Below are 22850 nucleotides of genomic sequence, written 5' to 3'. Positions count from 1 at the left end.
TTCCGTAACATGTAGACCGACGCGTCGCATCGCTATCGTGTTGGCTTACTGCCTCACAAGGAAAATGCCATAACTTTTCGCTTAGGTATTAGATTTAGGCGATATTGGTATCGTTGGAAAGATAATTAAATTATCTACAATTTGGTGGGTCTTGATATTTACATGTATATAAAAAGTTATATACATTTAAAATAGACCCTTGTAGAATCAAATACCAAACTTTGGACGAATCAAAGGCTCTAAGCTCAACTTTCTCTACTTGATTCTTATGAACATTTTTCACCTCAAAAGCAAATCAAACATGAGAATAAAGATAATGAAACTTATATGCACATGGTAATCATTTAGATTATAGCTTATACACGTAGTAACGATGGTTCAAAGACTAGCCCAAAAATGCGGGGTATTACATTTTTTCCTAGTAAGGTTTTAATGAGGCACATCATCTATGGACATCCAATGGGGAGTATTTTAAAATAATATGTCTATGATGGTTGTCCATAAATCTTTGGCATTAATTGTCCCCCACCCATCTTCTCCATGATGTGTAGTTAATCCTTCATTACTCCACACACTATTATAAGTGTAACTACCCTTTAACCTCCTCATTATGTTCTTCTTTAATATTATGTTATGATAATATTTTGTATGCCTCTATGAAGAATATAAATAGAAGCATATATAAAAATACACTTGAAACGCTTGTACATTTGATATTTTTGGAAGAATGAAAAGCTCTCATCTCCTGTCTTCTATCAATATTTTTTGTCTACTTTACTGTTCATACTTTTTATTTTTTGGATTAGTTTTAAAATAGTTCAAAAATAAAAACGGTAAAATCAGAATTTTATTTTAGAAATACATCCCGCAATATTAAAGAAATCTACAACTGAAAAACCACTCAAAAAGAGTTAAAAATGACGTCCAAATTGAATAAAAACCATTCAAAAACTTTTTCAGAAAAAAATCTACAAAATTCCAAGTTAAAATCAAGATTAAAGAGCGTTTTAAAGATATAAATCAATGAGAAGTAATGGATTAAGGTTTTAGAGCTTACCCAATCTCAATGGTGATGAAAATCCTAAGAATTGTCCAAAACCGAAGCTCAATATCCAAAAAGGATAAAAAATCGAGAAAAAGGGTTATATACTGTGGTTGCTACTTAAGCGGCTACCTCTAAAGCGGTGCTAGGCCACTAAAGTGGCTAACACTTAAGCAAGGCTTGGCTGCTAAAGTGGCAACCGTTTAAGAGGTCTTGGGCCACTAAAGCAATTGCCGCTTAAGCGGACTATGACCTCTTAAGCAACTACACAAGATATCAACAATCATTGATCCTTGTGCATGCCTACCAAACTCCGATTAGACCCTTGAAATTTGATTGGGACCCCCACAGAGACAAACCATATATGCTACCAGGGGTGCCTCAAAACTTTGGACCAATGCAATTTGGTAGTTGGATCCCAAGCTCTAACACCTCACTTCCCTCTTCACTCTTGACACAGATGTTTCGGAGAAGTAGTTCAGTCGCAATTTATTTCCCCCAGATCTGGGAAGTCAATTTTTAAGGAGGATGAATAGGAGCTCAGCCAAGTTAACAAGTCAACAACATAAATAGAGGTAGTGATTGCTTTCTACAACAACTCAAAAACTAGAATTCCCAAGGGAGAAAAATTGCAAAGGCCCTATGGTAGCTGATATCATCAAAGGCAACAGACTAGCACAACAAGGTATGACTTTACAGTTCTTCCCTCCAGTGTTGAAGGATGGATTAAAGCTAGTCCAAGTCTACCAGGATAAAATTGAGGCTCAATGTGAGAAATGGAGCACGACATTGATATGGTACGTTATAAAAGGTATGCCTACATTTAAGAAGATGCTGAAATTTATTAATCAAATATAGAGGATTGTTTAAACCCTAAAGTGTTTTAACACAATGATGGATATTACATCTTCTAGTTCGATTCCATATAAGATAAGGAGCTTTGTTATACAAAATGGTCCTTACACTTTTAATAGCCATCGAATGATTCTAAAGTAGTGCGAACCATACTTCCTTTTCAGCCAGAATCTCTATGCCTAATCCCTTTTTGGGTACTTTTTCTAAGGTTTCCGCTCTTATATTGGATTGAGGAAAGCCTAGGAAAAATTGCTAGCATCTTAGTCAAACCAATCTTACAAAAAAACTCACTGTGAAGAAGGAAAGCGTATCTTATACCAGGATTCTTATAGAGATGGACCTAACCCAACCTTTATCTAATGTAATTATGATTGAATAACCGATGACACAATATATGAGCAAAGAATTGATTATGAATGGCATCCCAACTTTTGTTAGAATTTTAACACTTTTGGCTATAACTCTGTGGGTTGCAACAAGGAGGAAGAAACTATACTAAAATATAAGCAACAACATCATAAACATCCTAAGAGACTCAGCCTCACTAGAATAGGGGAATTATGCAAGATCAGTGAATAACTTCAACAACTCCTGCGGATGAGCCGAGCAAAGAAAGAGCTACAAATTATCAGGTATCATAAAAGGATCTGATTTATGTCAGACAAAGCTATGTAGTTTAATATAACTAACCAATCTGGGAAAGGTTGGATTTAGGTACAGGAAATAAAGTGATTGTGCATCCAGATTGAGGGCATGGGTAGCCTAAAACTCTTCAAATAGAACCAAGAAAAATGCATAATCATAGTTTATAGAACATCAGAGGGATTAACTTGCCCTTTAAACAAAATAAGGAGAAAACATTTATGCTTAAGAGTAAAGTCTCCATCTTTACTATATTGGAGACTAGAGTGACAAAGCATAAAGCTGGAAAAATTCATACGAAGTTTGGAATGGACTGGAAATTTTTTTCTAACTATAAAAATTCACCTGATGGCAGGATCTGGGTTGGCTGGAGATCAATACAAGTTGTTGTGACATTATGAGCTACCTCTACTCAAATGATGCACTGTCAACTCACCAATAATGATTCCATGTTTGCATGTGTTGTTAGACTTGTTTATGGGTTAAATACAGTGGTTGAAATAAAGGTTTTACAAGATAAGTTTAGAGGGATATCTAAAACTTCATTAGGACCTTATTTAATACTAGGTGATTTTAACACTCTACTCTGTGCTAAAGATAGACTCAAAAGGGCACTAGTCCACATATCTAAGACTGTTAACTTGTAAGCCAGTATTAAGGATATAGGTTTAGGTCAAGTCGTAAGAAAGGGTTGTTTGTTCTTGTAGCGTAACAACAGAGATGTTGAGAACTGGGTTTATAGCCATATTGACTGGATGTTTGAGAACCTAAGTGGTTTCATATGTATGGTGGATTGAAAGTTGATATCAGAATCGTGAATGTTCTAATCATTCACCTATTCTACTTAACACTGAGGTCTTGTTTCATAAAACAAAGAAGCCTTATAAGCTTCTTAATGCGTTGCTAGAACAAGAGGACTATTAGAAAATAATACAAAAAGGTGTGAGGACAACAGATTGAGGGTTGTCATATATAAGTCATGAGGTGGAAGATCAAGAATATTTAGTTAGCAGCAAAACATATAACAATACAATACAACAACCTGGATAGGAGAATAAACTTGATACCTTAAAATCTTTAAGATATTCAAGATATATTATCTGAGGACCTACTGAACACCCAGTTAATTAAGAAGAAAGGGAAACTATCTATCATTTCAGAAGATAGGATGCCAACCAGGAGAGATTATTGAGATAAAAGTCTGAGACAGCTTGGATTAATGTTTAGGACTCTAACTTCATTTTTTTTCATACACATCTGACGTCTAGGCAAGCAATAAATAAATTCTCAAGTATTTATACATATCAGGGGGTAAGGCTTTCTAGTCCAGAACTAATGTGTATCTCTTAGATGCACTATTAATGTAGATAGTTGGATAGCTCATGACTCAGTGGAATAGGGCTTTCTCCAAGTGATGTTGTCTGACTATGGTATCCCCAGGAAAATGGTATAGTTAATTATGACATGTATCACTATTGTGAGATTGCTCGTTGTTGATTAATGATGAAATTACTACTAGTTTACAGGATAAAAAAGAACTCTGGCAAGGGGACCTATGTCCTCATATCTTTTTGCTTAAGTCATAGGATACATACACAGAGTTCTAGAAAACTCAACATTGCACCAATCTTTAAGTACCATCAAAGTTGTGCAAAATAAAGCTGGTCACATTTGTTTTGCTGATGACATGCTGATGTGTTATAGAGTAGATAGTATCTCGGTTAGATTGAATATCTAACAATTTAACCATTTCTCTTAGTCTCAGTTCTTAAGGTTAACATGGAAAAAAGTTCTATATATATGGATGGAATTACAAATGTTGTTAGGGATCAACTCTTGAATGAGATACATATTTCACTAGGGTCCTTACCCTTTAAGTCTTTGGATGTCTCTTTATCATCCGTATAACTTAATATTAGTTAGTGTTTGTCCTTGGTTGATAAGATGATTTCTAGGATCAAATGATAGACTTTAAAATTATTATCCTGTGGGGGTAGAATTCAACTCATTAAGAGTGTGTTGTTTGAGAGACAAACCTATCGATCCCAGGTGTTTCATTTACCAAAGAAGATTCTTTAATTAATCAGCAACATCATTCGTAGGAACTTCTTATGGTCAGGGAATTGTAATACCCCGTTCAGCCTTTACCTAATTCAGCTCCCAATGTATGTGTAAGAGGCTTAGAACCTGAAAATTTAGCCAAGTATTGGAGACTTAGTCTCATTTTTGACCCCTAAACTTTGATGATTTTATTTCCGACTTTCCTGACCACGAAAATTTGATTTCTAAGCAAATTCATGGTCAGGGTTATCTATGGTTTATTTTGGGAGAGTTTCAGATTTTTCAGATGACATATGAAAGCATGTTTGGATGACCAAACTAGTGACCCAACGTGATTAGGTCGCATCGAATTGGGTAGCTCATTGGCCTCAACAACGCAGCATGACAGCCATCGCGTTGGTGGGTGACACGACGCATTGGTCATCGCGTCACTGGAAATGTTTTCAGCCTATTTTAATCCCAAGCCTAAGAGGGTATTTCAGTACTTTTTTCCTCACTTTAACACGGGATTTAAGTCCCAAAATAGCATTTTTTTCCCCCTAAATTCATATTTTACTCAAAATTCTCTCAAGAACAAAACCTTAGCCACTTCAACCTTCAAGAGAAAAATTTGAAGAAATCCACCAAGAGCTTCCAAGAATCCTTCAATTAAGGTATGTTAGATGTTTATCCATGGGCCCTTTCCACCCATGGAGTCCAAGAATCCAATTTTAAGTTTAAAGGAATGATCTTTACATGTTATTACGAACTTTATCCATAAACTCCCATGAATTGCAATTTTACATGATGTATACAAGTAATTATTGTTAAAATTAAACCTTACACATTTAAATGGTGCTATTCACATGTTAACTCCCTAAATCCATGATTTGTAGTATTTCTATTATGTTAGCATCTCATATTTTGACTATTCACATGCTCAAGTCTATGAATTTTCAAGTATTTGATAAAATGCCTAAAGGATTGGTTTGAATAATGACCCCTTGTTATGTTTCCAAGAGTTTTTTATGGAAAGATCCTTACACATTTAGAGTCGAAGTATGTTTAGCTATATCTTGGTAATTTGGTTTCAAGTTATGTTTTTAATAGATCCCACGTGGAATGCATTATAATATGTTTTAACTATGGTGGCTTCCATGTCATGTTCATGTAAATTTAGAGTAAAACCCTCAGTTTATGATTTGGTCATGTGATTGTGCTATCTCATCATGTTTATGAAGCATCCCCATGTTAAAGTCTTGGTCCTAATGTGTTTGATAAAATACTTAAGTGAATAATTTTGAACAATGGGTTCTTATTATGTTTTTGAAGCATACATATGGTCCTATCATTATTGCCATCGAGTCCTGAGGGTTATGAATACCTGAAATTTAGCTGTTTATTTAGTTTTTGTCATCTATAGAATGATTTCAGTCAAGTCAGGAATTTGGTAGGGTGGTCATAACCATCCGCTTTGTGGAGAATATTATAGAAATCATTAGGTGTGTGTAAAGTTGGTAGTGATGTATGTTTTGGATATGGTAAGCCAGGAGACCAGATGTGGGAGTGTAGAGTAATGTCTTAGAGGGGAAAGGATTTGCGCCAATAGGGTCAAACCAACCGTCCTCCAGTATCATCCGGTCACCCGAATCCGTAGGGTGCCACCTCCAGTGCAACCAGTGGACAACGTCAGAATAGGCTATATACACTTTAGTCCCGACATGATCAGAAAAGTTCTCCTAATGCATTTATGAGTAAGTTGCATGACTTTCATATATTTATGTATGTTTTACTAGATCCTAGAGCTTCACTTTCTCTTGTAGCCCCCTATATAGTTGTCAACTTTGGTGTCAGACTCAAAACATTAGCAGAGCCTTCTAAATATCTACCTCAATAGGTAAATCCATTATTTCCAGGTGGGTATACCGAAATCTACCAGTTAGAGTATCCCAGCAAACTACTTTAGTTGATCTTAGAAATAGAGCCATTCAATTTCAGTTTCTCCATGAACCAATCATTGAATAAAGGGGTAGTACCTCAGTGCTTAGGAGTTATATGTGTTTTCAGATCTCTTCTTAGAATCCTATAATAGCATATGATCTAGAATTAGAAGCATAAAACCAGGAGTTTAGCAACAGTAGTAAAGTTGAGATAGTGTTATCTAAATTTGAGTAGATTATATTTCATGGGAATAGCTGTGTAAAAGGTGAATTAGTAGGCTTGAAGTAGTGTATGCAAGAATTCAAGTTTGTTGATTCGAAACATATGTTGTGGATGTGATATTCGTAGGTTATGATGAAAGTAGTATGGTAATTAAAGATTTGGGGATATCCATGTTATGTGTTAGAATCTAAGATTGCATCTTTTAAGGTTGAGCTAATAAATAGATTGAAAATTCTAAGTTAGTCAATTTTAAGTTGTTAGATAATGATTGTAGGGGATATAGAGGGCTAAGAGTTGTGTCTCAAAATAAAGTGCTAGCAGCAAGTTTTACATTATCGGGCATAGTCATTTAGGGTGAGTTTACGAACTATGTGTATTATTATACCCCAAATTCTAGAGTAAGGTGGCAGTAGTTCAGTTTATAAGTGTTTATTAAGTGGTTTCCAGACTTAGAATAATGTATTTAAGCTAGGGGAAGGGGGGATGATAGAACGAGTAACCAAATTAGGATCGCAGATTCTAGTAGTGATGCTAGTATATTGTAGAACATCAGTAGGTAAGAAAGATGCTCGACCCATTCTTATCTCAGTGCAATATTTTCAGTCATCATGATATGTACTCATGCTTTACATGTCTTCTCCATGATCATAACTCATATTCATGAACTTTCCATAGAATCATGTACACTTCCGGTCTCTAGTATAAGGAGTTCCTGTTAGCTAAACAGTACGAGTCATGTTCAGTGAAATCAAGAACTCCTAACCCAGTTCAAGTAGCTCCTGTCTCATGTACTCATTCTTTACAATATGTTCAGTATTATATACTTATGCTACATTCTTAATGATCTGTAAAATTCAGTTTTGGTCAAGTATGCCCCCAGTTTAGATCTACGTGAGGAATCCATAATGTTGATACTATATCCCCCGGGCCTCAATTATGTGTCCAAGTTATGCATAGTATTCTTTTATGTTTTAGGTCCTCATGTTCTAACCTTTTAGCGACCTTTCCTTATGTCAAGATAGGGATGATGAACAGTTGTTTAGATGGGAAAGAGTAAATGTTTCATATTAGGATGAATTGTTGTATGCTTGTTGGATCCAAGATGATAAATGGGAAGAATGATCTAGCCAAGTTTTTGATATATGTCATGGTTAATTTAAAGTTGTGTATGTGATTTCCTTAAGAATAGCGCATGGAAGTTATTAATGATTGAGGTTTAGAGGATATGAGAAAGATGCTTTTATGAGGGTTTTTTTAGAAGTGCATAGATAGGATTGAATGTCATGTTGTATATACGTGGAGGATTGCATTGCACATCAACGAATGTCAAGTAAGGGTTGAATGTAGTGGTTGAGGTGGTAATAAGAATTATTCATGAGATAAGAAGTTGTGAAAATGTAAGGTGTAGTAAATGGATGGTTAAGACTAGTATTACAGTGTTATATGTGCACTTTGTAGATTCAGGTAGGCTTGAACACAGTTAGAAAATTCAGTTCAGCTCAGACTTTAGAAGGCAGAGTTATCAGTACCCTTGTGAATATTTTAAAAGGCCTCAAGGGGAGTGCAGTTTTGAAGTTGAATGTATAGTTTAGTGTACGATTTTAGTATAATTCAGTGTGTATATCCAACAATTCAGTTTAGCATAAGTTCCTATGGTTTTCTATCTTTTCTATTCATGAGGTAATCCATTCACGACCATGCAAGTTGTAAATTCAGTTTAGTTCATGCATTATGCATCAGTTTTAGATTCTAGGTATTCAGTCATGATTCAGTCTGTAAGTTTCTCATGCATCCTCTCGGTCATTCCTCAGTATTTCATCTAATCAGTATCATTCGAGGGATAAACTATCCCAATGAGGAGATATTGTAATACCCCAAGTATTCCTATCCTACACCTTTCTCCTTTTCTTTGTGAAACAAGATCCAGCTTGAAGTAATGGTTACTCATAAGTTGACCCTCTCAGCCTATCTCATCTTTATAAACATTCTCATGTCATTACATGTATTCCAGAAATCAGTTCAGTTCATGATAAACAGTTCAGTTCTTGTATCATGTTTCAGACTTAGTTATCCAAGTCATACGTGTTCATAATATGATATCAGTTACCTTTGTGCAGTACTCTCAGTCTAGTCAGTTTCATTCGAGGATTAATGTTCCCAAGGAGAAGATATTGTAACACCCCGTATTAGGCTTAACCCAATTTAGCTCCCAGTGTATGTGTAAAAGGTTTAGAACCTAAAAATTTAGTTAAGTGTTGGAGACTTAGTATCATTTTTGATCACTAAACTCTGATTATTTTATTCTCGACTTTCCCAACCATAAAAAGTTGATTTCTAAGATAATTCATTGTCTGGGTTGTCTATAGTTCATTTTAGGAGAGTTTTAAATTTTTCAGACGACGTATGGAAGCATGTTTGGATGACAAACTAGTGACCCAATGCTATTAGGTCACATCGCTTTGGGTACCGTGTTGGACTCAACAACACAACGTGATGGCCATTGCTTCGGTGGGTGACATGAAGTGTTGATCATTGCATCATTGGACATGTTTTCAGCCTATTTTAATCACGAGCCCAGGAGGGTATTTCAGTCTTCTCCCCTCACTTTAACACAGTATTTAAGTCCCAAAACAATATTTTAGCCCTTAAATTCATATTTTTCTCAAAATCCTCTCAAGAACAAAACCTTATCCCCTTAAACCTTCAAGAGAAAATTTTCAAGAAATCCACAAAAAGCTTCTAAGAATCCTTCAATTGAGGTATGTTGTATGTTCAACCATGGGTCCTTTCCACCCATGGAGTCCAAGAATCCAATTTAATGTTTTAAAGAATGATCTTTACATGTTATTATGAACTTTATCCATGAACTCCCATGAATTACAATTTTACATGATGTTTATAAGTAATTGTTGCTGAAATTTAACCGTACACATTTAAATGGTGCTATTCACATGTTAACTCCATAAATCCATGATTTTTAGTATTTCAATTATGTTAGCATCTCATGTTTTTGACTATTCAAGCTCAAGTCTATGAATTTTCAAGTGTTTGATAAAATACCTACAGGACTAGTTTGAATAAAGACCCCTTGCTAATGTTTCCAAGTGTTTTTGATGAAAAGAGCCCTTACACTTTGAAAGTTGAAGTATGTCTAGCTATATCTTAGTAATTTTGTTTCAAGTTATGTTTTCAATTGATCCCACGTGTAATGCATTATAATATGTTTTAACTATGGTGGCTTCCATATTATGTTCACATAAATTCAGAATAAAACCCTCAGTTTATAATTTGGTCATATGATTGTGCTATCTCATCATGTTTAAAAAGAATTCCCATGCTAAAGTTTTGGCCCCATGCATCTGATGAAATGCTTAGGTTAATAAATTGAACAATGGGTTCTTATTATATTTTCGAAGCATCAGTATGGTCCTATCCTTATTGCCATCGAGTCCTGGCGTTATGAATACCCAAAATTTAGTTATTTACTTACTTTCCTGCATCTATAGAATGATTTCAGTCATGCCTAAAACAATATCATTCAGTCAGTTAATATGTTTAAGCTTAGTCCAGTCTAATTATCAGTTTTAGGTTAGTTAGAAGTAGGATTCAACACCGAGTAAACCCAGGGATGGGGGCATTCCAGCCAAATTATGGTTTGACCCTTAGTAACAGTCCCTGGATTTCAAAACTACGTATCTAGCGTAGGTTGATATGTCGTCCTACCAGATTAGGGTTCACATATATATTTATCCTATGAGTCTTCCTGCCAGATTAGGGTTGAAACAATCATTGTTAGTACCCGTGGCACGGTACTAACACCCTTCCAACTGGGGTTATAGGTTGGACCCCAAGTAGCTTATTTGGAGCATGTCAGTTAGATGATACCCCCCATAGTATCAGTTTTAGTACTCAGTTAAAAATTCAGTTTAGTCTTACTTGACCATAACTATAGTTTACCAGTTACTTACCTATTAGATTTTAGTATCTCAGTTTACAGACTACTTTAGTACTTGTTTTATGTGTGGTCATGTATTCTCATTCTTTATAGTTTTAATACATTCTTACTCATACCTAATGTCATACATTCAGTTAGTTATTACTCATGAACATGAACCCATGCATATCAACCTAACCTCATCTAGCGTACCATTACATTCAGAAGTACTAATTGAATACTCATTTCTTGTGCTATGATGTCTTATATCATAGGTTCAAATGCTCGGATTCCCGATCGCATAGACTTTCTAGCATATCGGCAGCAGCAGCCGTGGTGAGTCCTCTTTCTTCGAGGACGAGTTACTTTATATTTAGTTAAGTCAGTAGGTTTAGATTTTAATCAGCCGGAGTTAGTTGGGGGCTTGTCCCATCAACTCTACTGTTAGACAGTTAGAGGCTTTTAGACTAGTACAGACAGCTTGTCAGTTTTCAGTGGTGATTATCAGACATTTTATTAGTATTGCCAATTTATTTTCAAACATTCTAAATCATTATTTAGTATTGTTTCTAGTTGTTAAAACCTTATGGCATTGTAGTTGAAATTCCGCATATGTTATTTATTAATTTTCTTCAGTGCTCATAGAAGGTACCAACTCATGGGTTAGCTTGTGGTCCAATAGGACCATAGGAACCGTGTGACATCCAGGGTGTACTCCCAGGTCGTTACAGTAACACCCTGCACTTTTGCGCTAAAATTTGAACCATATTTTCTACACCTATAGACCCGAACCCAATGATTCTTTGTTAATATATGTGTGATTTTCAATCTTATAGTGTTTGACTATCTTTGACTATGAATTAAGGACACAAAATCCCCTAACTCAAAGACGAGTTGAAAACTTTCCTATCGATTAAGTTTTAGTGAACTTCTAAACTTTATCAACTTCCATTAACCATAACATTTTGTATATAAAGAATTAGGGGTCCTATATATAAAATGAAATGACTTTGAGTCCTCTTTCCAATGCCACTGATTTCTCCTTAATACGATATCGAGGTAAAAACTTATACCTATTTTCCAGAGAGGTGTCAGTCGAGGCCGAATCGCGCAAAAAGTATATTTTTAGCGGGGTATTTTGGCACTTTCCCTTCCTAGAAACCTCTCAAACGAATTAAATAACACTCTAAATGTTGTTTACTCAAATATTATCAGTTTTACAATATATCAAATTCTTCACTCTCAAGAACAATATCAAATTAGGATTTCCTCCAAGAACAAGAAATCAAGAATCTAATCCTTTCAATTCAAGATTCTCAAGAAACGGATCAAGATTCGGGTTCCATCTTTTAAATTTTATAATCCAAGGTATGTGGGACTACTGTAAAATCCTTTGGCATAAGTTTAAATATTTTATCAAGATTAAAGATCCCCAATTATGTTTCTTAATGAATTATTCGTTATTGTTTTCGAAATATATGCATCATGGAATTGTTTTGCTGAAAATATATGTTGTCTTGAACCATTTTTCATGAAAGTTGAACTATAACTATGTATATTTGATTTCTTATGTTTTTTAAGGTTTGAATGAGAGCATGAATGATCCAAACTCCCTCTTTTATTAGGATATTGTTGATTTTGATTGTTATGGGTTGTTTAAATGCATGGGCTTTCTAAATAAAAAACTAATGGGTGAATTCTTGTTAAATAATCATGGTTTGGTATTATTTATGACATGTTGAGTATATGGTTTCACATGATAAATGTTTATTTTGTTAAATTAATAACTTTCTGGGATTTTAAGAAATTACAAATATGAGGTGACCACCTACTGATTCTGCAATTGGGAGGAGAATGTTTTGATGAAGATTTTGAATGAAATATTTATTGCATAATTCTCCCTCATCTAATGTTTAGAAGTTAGGGTAGTCACTAATATGATAATAAGTGAAAAGGAGTACAAATTGATATGATGTGATTTGATTGACTTGCAAGTCAGGGTATGATGATACCCAGTGATTACATGCCCTTAACAAGATAAGTATTGAATATTTTGAAAGTATGAAGCATTTTTGTTTTAAAAAACTAAAAGTTGGGCTTCAGAGAGCTAGTAGGTTAACCGAAAAAGGCGTTTGAGTGTAAGGGCTCATCGCTGGAAACCGTAGTTGCCCATGTGGGTCTTATGATATTGTATCCTATATGAGAGGATAATAAAATAATTAGGACATCTCACATGGGGGTATTCCTGTGGTGTGCTCACATAGGGGGTATAACCAGCTCCAAATCCTGGCGGCTACTTAGATTAGAGGCTTGGCTACTGAGTCAAAAGCGGGTTCCATATAGCCCATGAAATTTCAAATTTGTAGGGTGTACCGACTAGCTCAGAAGAATAACAAAGAGGGAGTCAAGGTGTTCAAGAACTGCTTTGAAATTATTAAATATGCTCATGTATTTTTATTTACATAATCTTCACTGTTATTATGATATGCTCTCATCTATTTTGTATAAAAACATGTTATTTTGAGTTGTTTCACATACCAGTACATCTGTATTGACCCCCTATATATTAGGATCTTAGACATAGTCTCGGGGTCCAGCTAATTAGTAGATTGGGTTGTTTGAAGTTCGCAGTTGGTGAGCCTTCTTTATTTCGAAAGGCCTATTTTAGATATTGTTGTTTCATTTTGGATTTTAGGTCCAATGGGGGCCTTGTCCCAATTTTTAGTTATGATGATTGTGATGTAATAGAGATTTTGCAGATAGATGTTAGATGATGTGAATGGTTTATTGACTATGTTTCCATACGAATCCATTTCTTTATTCTCTTTATAATTGTATGAACATGTGTATGATTGTTTTTTAACAAAGGGGCACTCGGGCCTTCATGGTTCGGGATGCTCATCATGGCCAGGGCCCCAGTTCGGGTTGCGATAGTTACAAACTTGGTATTGGAGACTAAGGTTTTAAATATTTCCAAATGAGTCTGAAAGCCGCGTTGAGTAGCGTCTTGTGCATGGGTTTGTAGTGCGCCACACTTAAGGATAAGAGGCTACGAGACGTTCTAGGAATAGTTTCTCTTCATTTAGTGTTCATGTTATGCGAAATAGCATGAGCTCTAATTAAAATCTCTTCCTAACCATCCATCCTTCTGTGAACAGAAAATGCCTCCCAGAAAGAACAACGGAAGAAGAAACAAGAATCAGCCTGCACCTCCACATGTTCAGGACGATTCACTGAATGAGCATGTCTCTCATGCCAAATTTAGAGTTACTTTCACTACCTTATCTTATTAAGTAGTTGCTCAGAAAAATTTGCAGGTTATTGTCCTATCTAGGATTTTGAATCATGCTTAACAGAGTGAGGGAGGGGATCGTAGAATGAGAGAGAGAAAGAATTAAAAGGAGAGAACAAGTAGTTTTAAGTCAAGATCCAAGGATAGTAACGACTCCCAATTCTATCAGAAATTCTCAGCCTTTGTTCTTCCTTCAACCAGTACATCAGTGCCTAAGTTTAAGAATGATGGTCAAAATAGAGCACCAGGCTCTAAGTCACAGAGGAGTGAAAATGGTAGTTGTGCCCATCCATTTGTAGAGAATATGGTATAAATCACCTAGGTATGTGTAAAGCTGGTAGTGATGTATGTTTTAGATATGTACATCCAACCCACAGGAGTGAGAGTATAGAGTAAGCTCAAAGGGGAAAGTATTTACGCCGACAGGGTAAATCCAACCATCTTCCAATCCCATTTGGTCACCCGACTCAACAGGGTGCCGCCTCCAGCGTAACCAGTGGCCAGCGTCAGAACAGGCTATATGCACTTCAGTCCCACCATGATCAAGACTATTTTCCTGATATGGTTACGGGTATGTGTTATGTCTTTCATATCTTTATTTATGTTTTACTAGACCTCAAAGCTTCACTTTCATTTATAACCCCCCCTATATAGCAGTCAACTTCGATGTCAGACCTGAAATATTAACAAAGCCTTCTAAATGTCTACCTCAGTAGGTAAATCCATCATTGCCAGGTGGGTATAAAAAAATTGCCTTGTTAAATTATCCCAGAAAACTACTGTAGGTGATTTTAGAAATAGAGCCATTCAGTTTCAGTTTCCCCAGGAACCAGTCATTGAATGAAGGGGTAGTACCTCAGTGCTTAGGAGTCATGTGTAAGAATCTAAGATTGCATCTTTTAAGGTTGAGCTAATAAATAGATTGAAAATTCTAAGTTGGTCAATTTTAAGTTGTTAGATAATGATTGTAGGGGCTACAGAGGGCTAAGAGTTGTGTCTTAGAAGAAAGTTCTACCATTAAGTTTTTCATTATCGGGTACAATCATTCTGGGTGAGTTTACCAACTATGTGTATAATTATACCCCAGATTCTAGATTAAGGTGGCGGTAGTTCAGTTTAAAGGTGTTGATTAAGTGGTTTCCAGACATAGAATGATGGATTTAAGATAGGGGAAGGGGGGGTGATAGAACAAGTAACCAAATCAGGCTCTTAGATTCTAGTAGTGATGCCAGTGCACTGTAGAACAATAGTAGGGAAGGAAGATGCCCGACCCATTCTTATCTCAGTGCAAGTTTTTTCACTTATCACAATATCTAATCATGCCTTACATGTTTGCACTATAATCATAACTCATATTTATTTACTTTTCATAGAACCATATACGCTTCCAGTCCCTAGTATAAGGAGTTCCAATTTGCTAAGCAGTACAAGTCATGTTTCACGAAATAATGAACTTTGAACCCCTATCACACAGGTCCTACCTTATGTACTCATTCCTTATAGTATGTTTAGTGTTAGATAATCATGCTACACTTTTAATGATCAGTAAAATTCTATTTATGTCATGTATTCCCTCTTTTTAGACCTCAATGAGGAATCCATAATGTTGATACTCTATTCCCTGGGCCTCAATTATATGTCCAGGTTATGCATAGTATTCTTTCTTTTTTTAGGTCCTCATGTTCTAACCTTTCACCGACCTTTCATTATGTCAAGACAGGGATGATGAATAGTTGTTTAGATTGGAAAAAGTAAATGTTTCATATTAGGAGGAATTGTTGTATGCTTGTTTGATCAAAGATTGTAAGTGTGAAGTAACATCGAAGCCAAGTTTTTGATATATGTCATGGTTTGTTAAAAGTTGTGTATGTGATTTCCTTAAGAATAGCGGATGAAAGTTCTAAATTATAAAGGTTTGGAGGATGTGAGAAAGATGCTTTTATGAGAGTTTGTTTAGAAGTACGTATATAGGCTTGAATACCATGTTGTATTTATGTGGAGGAACGCATTGTGCATCAGTGATTTTCTAGTAAGGGTTGAATGTAGTGGTTGAGGTGGTAATAAGCATTACTTATGCGACAAGAAGTTGTGAAAATACAGGGTGTAGTGAATTCATTGGTCAGACTAGTATCACAGTGTTATGTGTGCACTTTGTAGATTTGGGTAGGCTCGAATACAGTGAGAAAATTTAGTTCAGCTCAGACATTAGAGGTAGAGTTATCAGTGCCCTTGTGAATATTTTTTTAGTAGCCTCAAAGGGAGTGCAGTTTTGAAGTAGAATATATAGTTGAGTGTAGGATTTCAGTACAATTCAGTCTGAGCTATTTTGTTTAGCACAAGTTTCTATAGTTTCCCATCTTTCCTATTCTTGAGGTAATCCCTTCATGATCATGCAAGTTGTAAATTCAATTCAATTCATGTATCATGCATTAGTTTCAGATTCAAGGTATTCAGACATGATTTAGTCTGTAAGTGTCCCTTGCATACTCTCAGTCATTACTCAGTGTTTCATCCAAGCCGGTATCATTCGGGGGATGAACTATCCCAAGGGGGAGATATTGTAATACCTCTAGTATTCATGTTCTAAAACTTTCATCTTCTATTCACAAAACAAGATCCATCTTGAAGTAATGGTTACTCATAAGTTGACTCTCATCCTATCACATCCTTATAAACATTCTCATGTCATTGCATGTATTTGAGAAATCAGTTCAGTTCTTGTATCATGTTTAAGACTTAGTTATCCAAGTCATGTTCCAAGTCATGAATGTTTAGAATATGATCTCAGTTACCTTCGTGCAATACTCTCAGTCTAGTCAGTGTCATTCGAGGATGAATATTCCCAAGGGCGAGATATTGTAACACCCCATATTAGCCTTAACCCAATTCATCTCCTACTGTATGTGTAAGAGGCTTAGAACCTAAAAATTTAGTTAAATGTTGGATACTTAGTCTTATTTTTGAAACCTAAACTTTAATGATTTTATTCCTAAGTTTCCCGACCCTGAAAAGTTGATTTCTAAGACAATTCATGGTTAGGGTTGTCTATAGTTCATTTTTGGAGAGTTTTAGATTTTTCAGACGATGTATGGAAGCATGTTTGGATGACCAAACCAGCGACCCAACACGATTAGGTCGCATCACATCAGGGACCGCGTTCGCCTCAATAATGCAGCGCGATGGCCATTGTGTCGGTGGGTGATGTGATATGTTGTTTATTGTGGCACTGGGCATGTTTTTAGCCTATTTTAATCTCGAGCCCAAGAGGATATTTCAATATTTCCCCCTCACTTTGACATGGGATTTATGTACCTAAATAGCATTTTTGTCCTATTGTTATTGCCATAGAGTCCTGAGGGCTATGATACCTAAAATTTAGAATGATTAACAGTCATGGAACAATATATTTCAGTTAGTTAACATGGTTAAGCTTAGTCAGTATGATGATCAGTGTCAGTTTAGTTGGGAGTAGGATTCAGCACCGAGCGAACCCAGGGATGGGGCATTCCTTCTAGTTTAGGGTTTGACCCTTAGTAACAGTCCCTGAGTTACAGAACTACATAGCTATTGTAGGTAGATATGTTTTCCTGCCAGATTAGGGATGACATATAAATATATACCATGAGTCTTCCTTCCAGATTAGGGTTGACACAACCATTGTTAGTACCCATGGCACAATACTAACACCCTTCCAACTGGGGTTACAGTTTGGACCCCAATTAGCTTATTTAGGGCATATCGGTTAGATGATACCTCCCACAGTTTTAGTTTCAGTACTCAATTGAAAATTCATTTCAGTTTTTCTTGACCATAGAAATAGTTGACCTGTTACTTACCTATCAGATTTTAGTATCTCAGTTTATAGACTATTTCAATACTTGTTTTATGTGTGATCAGGCATTCTCAGTCTTTATAGTTTTAATGCATTTTTACTCAGTACCTCATGCCATACATTCTGTCATTTATTACTTATGAATATGACCCGTTCATATCATCCTAACCTCATTTATCATACCAGTACTTCATACTCGTTTCTTATGCTATTGTAACACCCTATATTTACCTAGCATAATCTAAGTCTCAATACATAAGTATTCATATATAAATTTTTTTGAAACACTCATTGTTCTTAGTTTAGAGCCTGCCATTGCATAGGAAATTGAACTAGCTTTCCAAAACTATAAAATTTGGCTAAATCCAATAACCGGGTAAGAAGTTATGGCGATTTAAAGTTCAGTCTTTAAATATCGTCATTTTAACCCTTAGCAAATTGCGTAGGCAGCCCAAATCACACTTGTCAATTTCTAGTGTGACTCCGCGATCATGGTGCATTGCGGAGGTGGCCAGAATGGTATCCAAAGGCTTACCACAATAATGGCGTGTCGCGTCGTTGGTCCAGTTCCTACTTGTCAGTTTCTACTGACACGGCGCGATAGTGTTGCGTCGCGCCAGTTGCCCATTTTGGAAAAATTTGACCAAAATTAAAAGTTTCACCCAAGGGTAAAACAATCCTTTTCCCTGATTTTAACCTGTCCAGTTGTGCTTTTAAGCCATAAAATTATTTTTAAACTCATTATTTTAATTATATTCTCCCAAATCAAGAACTCTAGCTCTCCAATTTCAAGACCAATCCTCAAAAACTCACCAAGAACTTCAAGAAATTCATCCATTAAGGTATGTTAGATGTTCATTCATGGAGTCCAAGCAACCCATTCAAAATTATAAAATTGTGATCTTTTCAAGTTATTATGTTTTAAATTGTGATTTCACCCATGAATCTCCATGAACTATAATTTTATACCATGTTACCATGAAATTATTGTTATTATTCAATCGTCCATGTTTTAATGTTATTCTTTATTGGATAAGACCATTATTTAACTCTATTATGTTATATTCATGCTATTTATATATGTTTTAGGATATTCCTATGATTGTTTTAAACCATGAACTACGAGTGTTTGATAAAATGCCTACAAGAGTGATTGATTTAATCAAAACCTTCATGCTTTGTCTCCTAAGCTTTAGTATCTTTTCAGTATTGTTGTTTTGAGTCCTGGGGGTATTGAATACCCAAAAAACCATAGTTGTTTATTTAGTCTAGTCTCAGTACATTATAGAATAGTCTCTAGATTATACTATAAGCATTATTAGAATAGTCAGATATCAGTCATTAAACTCAGAACAGTCTAGTATCTCAGTGTCTTTCAGTTGGGGGTAGGATTTAGCACAGAGCGAGTATAGGGATGACGGCTTCCCCGTCAGATAGGCACAGTTATTAGTAGCAGTCCCTCTACTCCAGAACTATATATCCAGTATAGGATATGAGAAGTCATAGGTCAGGTTAGGCTTGACTATCTCACAGGGGTCACCCGTCAGTTCAGGCTTGACACCCTTACTCCTTTGGACAATATATCAGTTTAGTGGATCCACACAACTAGCATTGGTACCCGTGGTATGGTTACAGGTTGGATCCCGATTACCTCAGATTGGGGCATGTCAGTTATATGATACCTCTCACAGTCTCAGATACAGTCTCAGTCATAGTACCCATTCAGTTATTCAATCTTAGTGTTGTTTGGCCAAAGCATACAGATGTCAGTTATTTTAGTATCTCAATTTACAGACTTTACTCAGTTCTTATTATATGCTTGGTCATACATCCTCAGTGTCTATAGATTTTTACGTATCTTCAGTGTTCACAGATTTTCATGCAGACACAGTATTTATATGCTTCACATATTTTCAGTACCTATGGATTTCATGTTCTCTACTCAGTACCCTATGTTTTACATGTATAATCAGTTGGTAGTTATTATTCCTATTCATCAAACCATGCATATCAGCCTACCTCATTTGGCATACTAGTACATTCAAAGTACTGATTACATACCTTTCTTTAAAGTTCTAATGTATCATATCATAGGTGCTGACGCTCATTTCTCGGATTGGACTTAGTCCCTCAGATCATCAGCAGTACAGTGGCATTGGTGAGTCCTCATCATCCGAGGAAAAATTATATTACTTTAGGTCTTTATCTTAGTAATTAGTAGAGATAGTTGGGGGCCTGTCCCATCAACTCTCAGTCAGTCGGTCTTAGAGGCTTTTCAGATATTTGAGTCAGTATTAAGTATTCAAATATCAGTTAACATGTCAGTTTCTCGATATTTTTCTCAGATGTGGACAGTTATTTTCTATAGATTTATATTCCTATTTTGAATTCAGTTATTAAAACCTTATTGTAATGTCAGTATTTTTCTGCATTTATGATGTTATTATTCAGCGCTCACAGCAGGTACCAGCTCATGGGTTAGCTTGTGGTCCCTCGGTACTGTAAGAACCATGTGACGACTAGGGGTGTTTTTGGGTTGTTACAAACTTGGTATTAGAGCCTAAGATTTTAAATTTTCCTAGAAAGTCTGAAAGCCACATCGAGTAGAGCCTTATGCATGGGTGTGTAGCGTGCCACACTTATGGATGAGTGACTATAAGGCATTTAGGAAAATTTTCCCTTCTTCAGTATTCATTTCGTGTGATTGAGTATGAGCTCAAGTTAAACTCCCAGTCTAATCTATTTCCTCCTTCCGTTTACAGAACATGCCTCCCAAGAAGAATGGAAGAAGAAAAGAAACTCAGCTAGCCCCTCAGCCCATGCAGGTAGATTCTCTAGACTAGCATGTCTTTCGCACAGAATTCGGGGTTGTGTTCACTACTCCAGCATACTCCATAGTAGCATAAAATGAACGACCAATTTATTTTTGGTCTAACCCAATGTCCAATACTTCTGTAACCAAAATTTGGGGCTTTACCCAGATAAATCCTCCTCTCTTCATGGGGTCCTATCTAAAGAGGATCCACATAAATTCTTAGATATGGTTTAGAAGGTAATAGATACTATGTAGGTGACGTCTAGTCAGAGTGCCGAGTTAGCTACATATCAATTGTAGGATATATACCATACTTAGTTTAAGTAGTGAAAAGTTGATAGAGGTATTGATGCAGGGCCTATAGAATGGGAAGAGTTTCCCACGACTTTCTTGGATAGATTTTTTCCATTGGAGTTGAGGGAGGCAAAGGTGTTACAATTTATTAATTTAAGGCAAGGCAACATGAGTGTGAGGGAGTATTATCTTAAGTTCACTCAGTTAGCAAGATATGGTCCTCATTTGGTAGCTGATAGTAGTTCCAAAAGAGTAAGTTTGTGTCTGGCATGTCTGATAGTGTGGTCAAGGAGTATAGGTTTGCAATGCTTATTGGGGAGATGGACTTGTCTAGACTAATGGCCCATACTCAACAGATATAGAAGTAGAAGGTTATGTAGAAGATTAAGGAGATGGAGAGAGAAAACAAGAGAGCTATGATGGGTAGTTTTAATTTAAGTTAGCCAAAGTTAGAGGGTGGTAATTGTCCACCATTTCACCAGAGGTCTTTAGCCCCAGTACCCTGTTCATCTAGTGCCCCAGTACCTAAATTTAGAAATGATAATAAGTGTTAATTGCATGTCTTTCACTTACATTTTTATGCTTTACTAAACCCTGGAGCTTCTCTTTTTTTGTAACTCCATATTTAGCCATCAATTTTGGAGTTAGTCCCAAAACTTTAACAGAGCCCTTTTTTGTGTCTACCCCAGTAGGTGTTTTCATTATAGCCAGGCAGATATACAGGAACTGTCCGATCATAATATCTTAAAAAGTTACCTCAGTTGATTTCGTGGAGTTAAAGATGATGGATTTTGACGTCATTCTCAGCATGGATTGGCTCCGCTCATGCTATGCCTTAGTTGATTTTAGAAACAAAATAGTTGATTTTCAATTTCCAAATGAACTATTCCTTGAATAGAGGGGTAGTACTACAACATTTAGGGGTCAGTTGATTTCATACCTTAGAGCCAGAAAAATGATATCCAAGGGGTGTGTCTACCATCTTGTGAGAGTCAATGACTGTATCTCAGAAACTCCTACTCTTGAGTCAGTCCCAGCAGTAAATGAATTCTCAAATGTATTTCCTGAAGATCTTCCCGAAGTTCCTCCTGAAAGGGAAATAGACTTCAAAATAGACCTTCTTCCAGATATTCAGCAAATATCTATTACGCTATATAGAATGGCTCCATTTAAACTCAAAGAGTTAAAAGAATCGTTAAAGGATCTCCTAGATAAGAGATTCATCAGACTCAACATTTTTTTTGTAGAGCGCACCTGTTCTATTCATACAAAAGAAAGATGGTTCTCTCAGAATGTGTATTAACTATCGTTAGTTGAATAAGATCACAATCAATAATAGATACCCACTTCCTAGAATCTATGACTTGTTTGACCAACTTCAAGGTGCCAGTTACTTTTCCAAAATAGACCTTAGATCAGGCTATCATCAGCTTAGAGTCAGAGAATGTGACATTTTGAAAATAGCTTTTTGAACTTGGTATGGTCACTTTGAATTTCTAGTCATGTCCTTTGGTCTCACAAATGCCCCAGTAACCTTCATGGACATGATGAACCGAGTGTTCAAGCATTACTTAGACATGTTTATCATTGTCTTCATCGATGATTTTCTTGTTTACTCCGTAGCAAAAATGATCATGCAGACCATCTCAGGATAGTATTACAAACTCTCTATTGTTCTATAAATTCAATAAGTGTGATTTCTGGCTAAGATTAATTTCTTTCCTTGGCCATATTATTTCTTATGATGGCATTAGGGTTGATCATCAAAAGACTGAGGCAGTGAGAAATGAGCCTAGACCTATCTCTCTATTAGACATCAGGAGTTTCTTGGTTTGGCTGGCTGTTACCATCGGTTTGTTGAAGGGTTTTCTTCTATTGCATCCCCCAACTAGAAAGTTAAGTTTTAGTGGTCAAATTCCTGCGAGAAGATTTTTTAGGAGT

General features: G+C 35.9%; 1 long non-coding RNA gene across 1 annotated transcript; it reads left to right on the top strand.

Moving 5' to 3' along the window:
- The first annotated feature begins 1216 nt into the window (after positions 1-1216).
- LOC124889232 lies at positions 1217-11217 on the top strand. The gene is made up of 2 exons (XR_007047919.1): positions 1217-1853; positions 10952-11217. It is a non-coding gene; the product is annotated as an uncharacterized LOC124889232 (long non-coding RNA).
- Positions 11218-22850: the final 11633 nt, after the last annotated feature.

Source organism: Capsicum annuum, chromosome 1 (assembly GCF_002878395.1).
Source record: "Capsicum annuum cultivar UCD-10X-F1 chromosome 1, UCD10Xv1.1, whole genome shotgun sequence".
Classification (NCBI taxonomy): Eukaryota; Viridiplantae; Streptophyta; class Magnoliopsida; order Solanales; family Solanaceae; genus Capsicum; species Capsicum annuum.
The sequence above is the reverse complement of the archived record's forward strand: the minus strand, read 5'-3'. Positions and strand labels throughout refer to the sequence as shown.